Consider the following 9,024-nt stretch of genomic DNA (forward strand, 5'->3'; position numbering starts at 1 on the left):
AAATTCAAGCAAATCTCAAATAGATTAACTTTTTATCCAATGCTATCCGGTTATTCCGCCAACGTCACTTGCGGTGTTTCCATTATAGCATACTACCATATTTTTCAAACTATCGAGGAAGTAATTTCTTGACCAATGTAACCGATACTCTGACAAATTCAACATGTACCCCGACAACAACTACTTTTATAAGTTTTTTGTTCTTTGTTCTTTGGACTTCGACTTCTCATTCTCGAACACTTCTATTTCTGTTTTTGGCTTCCATGTGCTTCATGAATTTTCTGCAACATTTAACACTTTTAAGGCCATTCAACCCAATGCACTATTTTTGCGTGTCGAATTCATTCCATTGATTTATCCATATTTATTTACCAATTATAACTTAGGCCTCTCATCAAAACCATTATTTGGATTCGTCCGCGTCCTTATTATTGTTGAGGGTTATTAAACATTTCCTACATAGGGGAGGTCTATGACCTTGCTCGGCCTTCGTCTCCTTTAGGGTCTTGGTCGAAGGTCATTTGGTGTAGTAGGGGCATTCCTAAACATAATTTTATATGTTTGATGTTTAAATTAGATATATGCCCTAATAGAGATCACATTAGTTGGGGTTTGAACATTGAGCCGCTTTGCCTCCTATTAAATTCAGAAAATGAGTCAAGGGACTACATATTTTTTTGTTGCACTTACTCCACTGATCTTTGGAGCACAATCTATTTACAATGCGAGTACCATCCTCCTTCAACTACTTGGAATGCAACACTCTGTTTTTTGGAGTCTATTCAAGGTGAAACATACTCGACAATGCTCATTATTTTGGTATGTCAGTGCACTGTCTATAATCAATGCTCATTATTTTGGTATGTCAGTGCACTGTCTATAATCTATGGAATGAGAAATCAAAGATTGCATCGCAACATTTTCAGAACCCCTAGATCTTTGTTCAGACAAGTTGATGCCCTTAAAAATGCTTTGGTTCTTTATTGTTCCCACTCATTAGCATGTATGTTACTACAATGCTCTCTCACTATCATCTTATGTCTCGTTGAATGAAAGCCATAGATGGCACACAAATTGATTGACAGTGTTCAATCTTGACTTCTCTCTTCAGTTATGGGCTTCTACATTTCGAGTTGATATTGGACTGTAACTCCAAAGCTTATCTTCTGGTATTTTTAATTTTTCTTTCGATATTAATAGTCAACTCTTTTTCAAATATTTTAATAATTTATGAAGTTTAATTTCATTTCAAATGCAGCATATTTGAAAAGAAGAATTTTAAGAAAGATAATTAACTATGATTAGAATTGTTATAGAGTTAGTCCTACTATTATATGGTAAACGTTTTAAACGTACGTTACACAGTAGAAACGTATCCGAATTTGACTAGTCTTTTTCCAAAAAAGAGTTAGATTTCTTTCCTTATTAGCTAAATGCACTGTAGCAATATATATTTTGAGATTCTTACAGGACTTAACCCCAATCATTAAAAGAACATACCAACAAAGCAAGATAAAGAGAGAAAAACAGAGAGATAAGTTTTCTTTTCCTTTGAGGTATGTTTATTTGTATATTTATGGTATATTTTTACATATGGCGCACTTCTTCATCATCATCATCATCTCAATACCTTTGGATTGATATTTGTTTTGGTAATGTTTGTGTCGAATAAGCAAAGCAGATCCAGAGAAGATGTCTTCATCCTACTCTCAGTCTTTCCCCCTCTTCGCCACCGGAGCAAACAACTTTAACCAAAAAGAGATGGAGATGACGATGATTCAAAAACGTAACACCGTTGTTTCACCACCACTCAGAAAACAAAGAAACCAACCCGGAAACCCAAGTGAGTACCTCTTATTATGTTTATTGTTATACACAAACATATGTGTGTGGGTATGTTTCAAATTCCAAAAGGAATCAATTAGCATCAATGAAGAATTTTCTTTACAGGAGGAAATAAAACAGATAAGAACTCTATATTTCATTCAGTTTTATGTGTTACCATTCCTAGTCGTTAAAAGTTAAATCAATGTGTTCTTAATGTAGTGGTAATTAGAGCTGGAACTTTTAATAAAAGCCGCACGATCTGTCCCATTTGATCTGCTGCAAAGCGGATGCTGATCGACCAATTTGAAATATTTAAATGCAAGTGTATGTTAAGTTATTTTAGCGAGAAGAATGCATATCGGTTGAATTTAAATTGCGGTATCCGCCAACCAGAAAAAAAGAGATTTTTTATAAATTTAATATAAATATAAATTACAAATTATATATAATTTTAGTTACAGTATATTATTTATAAATATATATATATTAAATATAAAATATTAATTTTATTGTTATTAATATTAATTTTATATTTAATATATATATATATATATATATATATTTTATAAATAATATTCAACTTGTAATAACAAGGGGCAATGGACGAGTTTAATCCGCTTCCCAACACTACTAATAGTGCATGAATGATAGTTTCTTTGTGGTGGATCCACAGGATGCGAAACTTATAGAAAGTTTACCACTGAGCAGGATTCAGAGGGTAGACAGAGATGGGTGGCACTTCACAAAAAATGGGAAATACACGGTCAAATCGGGTTATCAGGTAGAACGGATTTATCCAGATAGGAAGAGACCACCATTGCTGATTGGCCCCACAGTGAATGTTCTGAAGGCGTTCTGTTGGAAGATAAGGTGTCCACCAAAGTTAAAACATTTTCTATGGCAATTGGTGACATGATGTATATCAGTAAGGAAGAATTTACAGGCAAGGGGGATTCAAGGGGATCTTTGTTGTGTAAGATGTGGAGCCCATGAGGAACCAATAAACCATGTGTTTTTTGAATGTCCTCCGGCACTCCAGGTCTGGGCTCTCTCGAAGATACCATCAAATCCAAATATTTTCCCAACAAGTTCTCTCTTCGCAAACGTGGATCATCTATTTTGGAGAGCTTTTCCGCAGCTGGAAGATTATCAGTTTGCATGGATACTATGGTACATCTGGAAAGCTAGGAATAATAAAGTCTTCAGTAATTTGGATATGGATCCCATGGATACACTTAAATTAGCGGAAACAGAATCAACACTGTGGACTGAAGCACAAATATTGAATGAACAGAGGATAATACCACAACAAGTGGATACGACATTGCCGTCAATTCCAGGAAGATGGTGTTTCACAGATGGTTCATGGAAAGAGGGGGATATTTTTTCAGGACAAGGTTGGCTCAGCACCTTAGAAGGATTTGAGGGATTGTTGGGGGCAAGGAATGTGAGGGCTAGTATCTCTCCCCTTCATGCGGAGATGGAAGCGCTTCTTTGGGCAATGGAATGTATGAGGAATTTACGTCAGTTTCAGGTTACGTTTGCAACGGATTGTTCTCAATTGGTGAAGATGGTTTCGGAACCAGATGAATGGCCAGCTTTTGCAAATTACTTGGAGGATGTCAAGACCCTAAAAGAGAGCTTCACCAGATCAGAGATCATCTATGTACCAAGGACGCAAAATACAATGGCGGATAGACTAGCACGCAGTGCTAGGAAGCAACCGTCTTTTGTCGTTCACATGGATGCAGATCACCCGGTTTGGTTTACAGAGTCCGTATGAGTCTGTAATAGTTGAAGACAAAAAAAAAAAAAAAGATAGTTTCTTTGTGTTAGAAGTTCAAACCACATCGGCTGTAGATGGTTTATTTTCTTAGTTAGATTTTTTTATTTAAAAAAAAAACTGATTTCTGTAGAGGATTTTATGCTTACGGGAGATAATTGATTTAAAGCTCAAACTTCCATTATTAATAAAACAAGACAATGAAGAACTACATCATTCTATATGATTACATTAAATTATTTAGTAACTTGTATTTTACTAGAAGATTAGTTTATTCAATTAACTTGTATAAAATTGCCTCTTGACTAATGGTTTTTGTTGTATTGATCAATATCTTACTTTTAATTGAACAGATCCAGATGCTGAAGTGATAGCGTTATCTCCAAAGACGATCATGGCGACGAACAGATTCCTATGTGAAGTGTGCAACAGAGGATTTAACCGGGAACAGAATCTACAGCTTCACGGGAGAGTACACAACCTTTCATGGAAGCCGAAACAAAAGTCGGAAAAAGAAGCGAGGAGGAAGGTATACATTTGTCCGGAGCCCACGTGCGTCCACCATGACCCGTCACATGCTCTCGGAGACCTCACATGAATCAAGAAGCATTATTACCGGAAGCAAGGTGAGAAGCAGTGGAAATGCGACAAATGTCCTAAGAGTTATGCTCTTCAATCTGATTGGAAAACTCACTCTAAGATTTGTGGTCTCAAAGTGCATCGATGTGACTGTGGTACCACCTTTTCTAGGTAAACTATACTTTTTCTTTTTGATAATTTCCATCCAATAATTTTATTCATATTACAGATCATAGCAAATGAGAATCGATTAATAAAATACTATAGTGTTACAAAAACATATGTAACAAGAGAAACGTGTTGGTTAGTCCAATAGATCTTATAGTCCGTACCGTAGCGGTACGATATTGATCGAATATTTTTACTTCGAATTTTACACGTCGCTCTAGATTTTTAAGGTCTAGTACTCTAGGCTTCAGCTACAAAATGAATATTGTGGTCAGTATGAATAGTTGACGAACATTTTAAATTTTATTTATTTTGGTTAAATAATTTTTTTAATATATATGCACATATTGCAATATTGACTTTGTCTTAATCACACTTTTGGGGGTGTATTGCAGAAGAGAAAATTACAATGCCCACAAGGCATTATGTGATGCATTAAATCAAGAGTCAGGAAGAAATCCTACTGGGAGCATCACGAATATGGCAGCAGCCGCTGGTGGAAGTGGTGGAAGACATGACTTTTACGGCGGTGCTGATTCTGCTCTTGGCAGAGTACAAGACTTTTACGCCCGTGCTGCTTCTGCTCTTGGCAAACAAGACTTTTACGGCGGTGCTGCTTCTGCTCTTGGCAGACATGGCTTTTACGGCGGTGCTGCTTCTGCTCTCTCTCATAACCAATTCGGTAACAAGTCAAACACTGGTTACAATCTGAACCATTCATCTTCCAATAAGTTTGAAGGCTTCGTTCCTCACCCCACCAACCCTAATCCCGGCCCAACCAATTTCCCCATGCAATGCCCTTCAAACCAAGCATCGTTGGCGCACAACGATCAGAGTCTCAGGAGCCAGCATGATTTGATTAGCCTCGGTGCTAGGATCAACAATAACAACAACAACACTAACCATGGATATTTTCAGAACAACACCAAGACCTCTAATCAGACTTTTTTCGCCCATGGTGCTGACATCAACGATCCTTCTGCTTTGCCAAGAGGATTAACTCCTTCATCTTCGTCAGGTGTGGTCGTTAATGGCTTTGGAGATAATGATAAGGGAAACCTTCAGGGTCGGATGAACTCTCTTGCTGTGACAACAAATCAACAAGGCTGGTCCGCTAGTAACATTTTCGGCCCTCATTTCGGTAACAACCTTAGCATGGGAGCCTCTGATGTGTTGACTCTTGGTGTTAACGGAGGAAGTGTGAGAAAAGGTCGTGGTGGTCGTAATCCAGCACCTTTGGACACTGAGATGAAGTTTTCGTATTCGAATCGTCCATTTGGAAACCCCTGAGATGAGATTTTATGTGGATATATTTTGTTGGCTTTCATTGGAGACATTTATTTTTAAGTTTTTTTCGTTTGCTGTTGTCAACTATTGCAGTGGATAAGTGTATCTTCTCTTTAGTAAGGATTTAAGTTGGGGATTTTCAGTTAATTTCGTCAAGTTGTTTTTAGTTTTAATGTTGTCATGTCTCGAAGTGAGGTTCTTTATGGATTCTACGTGTTTAAATAAAAAAACTGGATATACAAAGTTAAAAAAATATTATATTATACTTAATCAACCCAAAACTGGGAATTTGGGTCCGATTCAACCCATCACCCGGCACATTTCACTAATTTGGATCCAATTGCAATGAGAATCGAGAGCAGTTCTCAACCTTTGACGAGAGAGACATGAGAAGGTGTGATTCACCTCCTTGCCTCAGATGTAGGAACTTCCGGAGTCACCTCCAGAGTAATTGGCTCTCGATGTATTTGTCTAAACTCGTAAGCTTCCCTGTCAATAAAGCTCTAAGAGAATAGGAGGAGAGAAAGGGCAAAAGAACACAAACCGTGCATCCAAAAGCCCAATTGCACACCCTCCCCTTCGTCACCAAAGACGGACCTGAACTCGCCACCAAACACTTCCTTTAGACTCTAACGACCTGCACATAAGCTGTCAAGAAACACTACCAATCGTAAACCAAATGATCAACAACCGGCACTGGGATGTGCACTGGACTCAAAAGGGACACCGCCACAACTAAGACCACGATCGCAATACCTTTTACTGATTTTGAGAAACAAAAGATCGGGAACCCATGACATGCAATGAAACCCACCTGTGTTAACGAGGATAGAAACCTAACAATAACACCCAAGGGTCGAACCTCTAGGAGAGATGGTCGTCGCCATCTAGCGGAGGAACAAGGCAGTGACAGTATTGGAGAATCCGAGATGAGAAGATCCACCGAGCAGCTACAAGAAAGTTCTAGACGACCACCCAACAACGACCTCCATAACCCTTGACGAGCCAGAAAGAGAACCGTGGACCATACTCGCCTGCATACAACGGCCCACAGCTCATCTCCGTGTCAAAAAGACCATCGAAGCGATCACCTGACTTAAGCAGAATAGGAAGCACACCGCCACGGCGCTTTAGAGGTCCAGGAAACCAACCGCCGCTACCCACTATTACATCCGAGGAAGCTACATAACCGGCGGAGCTAACCATCCGAGAAGACAGTCCATCAAACCCCAAGAAAGTAATAGGAGACCACTAGACAGATCCAAAAATTGGAAACCGATCTGAAACATGTCCCTAAAAGCCGATCTCCACAGACAAAACCACGACCAACCTCCGCGCGTAGACTCTAGAACAAGCACATCACGGCCGGTTAAAATCATCTTCACTAACAGAGGACCTTACTAGAGAGACATTCAAAGCCAGAGACGAGAACAAGACGAAGGCTGGAGAGAGACGACAGAGGAGCAAAGCAAGAAGAAGGATGGAGAAGGAGGATTTTACCGGCGCCGGCCGGATGCCAGAAGTACCCTTTAATCAACAAAGTTTGTGTTGAATTTGAAAATTACTTTTTCTTTCTTACCATTAAAAGGCTGATAGAGTGAAATTTACTTGAGTAGAAATCAATGAATAATACCCTGCAAAAGTTAAAACCTAAAGGACAAATCAATACTCAGTGAAGGTGTTTTAAAGTTCTCTGCTCTTAACGGTATTCTAAAACTGTTAAACAAACAAATAACTACAACTCTGTAAAAATAAATATTGTTGGTGGAGAAAATATTAAGAGACATAAGGTCAATGAACCCTGTTGCTTATACAATACAAATAACACTAGATCATGGATATAAATATTTTTAAAGTAAATAAATCATAATAATTTATTAGCATAGTATTTGTAGTTTATATATAAAATTTTATTTAAAATAAACATATTAAAATTTTGAATAAAATTTTATTTTATTATTTTAATTAGACATATGATTTTGTGTATAGAATATTTGTTTGGTTTGGTTATCATTTGAGTATATTGAGTTACATATACTTCTCTAAGTTAACTAATGTTTTTTTTTTGTTCTAAACATATTAAAATTTTGATTAATTTTGTTAGTTGCATTAATCTTGGTTTATTTTCTTACGTTTGAACAATATATTTTCGTGAAATTATGCATGATTTGATTTTTTTTTTTTTGAAAAATAAAAAAATAATTGTTATTATGTGAACAATTAAAAGTTACATAAAATGAACATAACAATATTTTTTTGAAAGTTCATGGACATATATAATCTCTTTCAAAAACTCGTTAAAATAATTAGTTAATATTTTATTTTTATCTATTTATACTTGGAGTCATTACATAGTTTATATGTATGAAAATAATTATAATAATATTAGAGATAATAACATATTGTTAGACCTTTAATTAATTTTGATTATAAAAATTTAGATTGGCTCCGCTAGTTACATTTTGGATATAGTATTGAGTTATCTAGTCATCCAAATTGAATCACAATTTTTTGGTTTCATTTATAGTACAACTAGGTGACCGGCCCGCACCCTGTACGGGCATAAGAAAATTCAAAATATGGACTAAATCTTATATGATTTTATAAGTAACGGATTTTATACTATGTCAACAACCGTCTTTGGGAGAATTCATCAGGCGTGGAAAAAAGATTGCACACCAATTTGAGATGGACGAGAGGGAACAAAGTAACTTCAGTATGAAGAGGCAGATATTGTGTGTACCGTGTACGTATAATTGCAACGTCCATATTTTCTTTGTATGTTTACGAAGAAACTTTCATTCAAAATATGGAATAAATATTGCATAGTTTTAGAAAATTCAGATTTTATATTATCATTAATTAGAAATGTATTGTATATCTGTCGTTAAAATCTATGATGGAGAATAAAATATTTTGTTTCCATTAATAATAAAATAAACTTTTGTGTAGACATAGTAAAAGAAAATATATTAAAAAAAAATCAAAAAATTATCCATAAAAATATAAATTATGAAGTACAATTGTCGAAAAATAATGCAAAATAATTTAGAAACCTGCAAAAAATTAAATAAATATTGTAAGTAATTTGTCGGATGAACATTATTTTACAGATTTATAAGTAAGAAAATAAAAGTTAACATGAAATAATATTAAAGTAGACATACTTTCATCGAAATAGTCAGAAAACGGGATGCTCCTGAATACAATCAGTTCCTAACCCATCACTACCCATCTGGAAAATACAAAAAGTAAATAATTGTAACAGACTATATACTTAAAATTTTGTATTTGAAAAGAAAGTAGATTAAAATTACATACCGTGACTATGGAATATTCTGAAAAACTTGTTTGTAGACAACATTCAACGTTTTTGTCTG

The 9,024-nt window shown here is 35.9% G+C and overlaps 1 pseudogene; it reads left to right on the top strand.

Moving 5' to 3' along the window:
- The first annotated feature begins 1,498 nt into the window (after positions 1-1,498).
- Positions 1,499-5,773, top strand: LOC106293777 (annotated as a pseudogene).
- The last annotated feature ends 3,251 nt before the right edge of the window (positions 5,774-9,024 follow it).

The sequence above is a fragment of the Brassica oleracea genome, chromosome C5, assembly GCF_000695525.1.
Source record: "Brassica oleracea var. oleracea cultivar TO1000 chromosome C5, BOL, whole genome shotgun sequence".
In the NCBI taxonomy this organism is placed as follows: Eukaryota; Viridiplantae; Streptophyta; class Magnoliopsida; order Brassicales; family Brassicaceae; genus Brassica; species Brassica oleracea.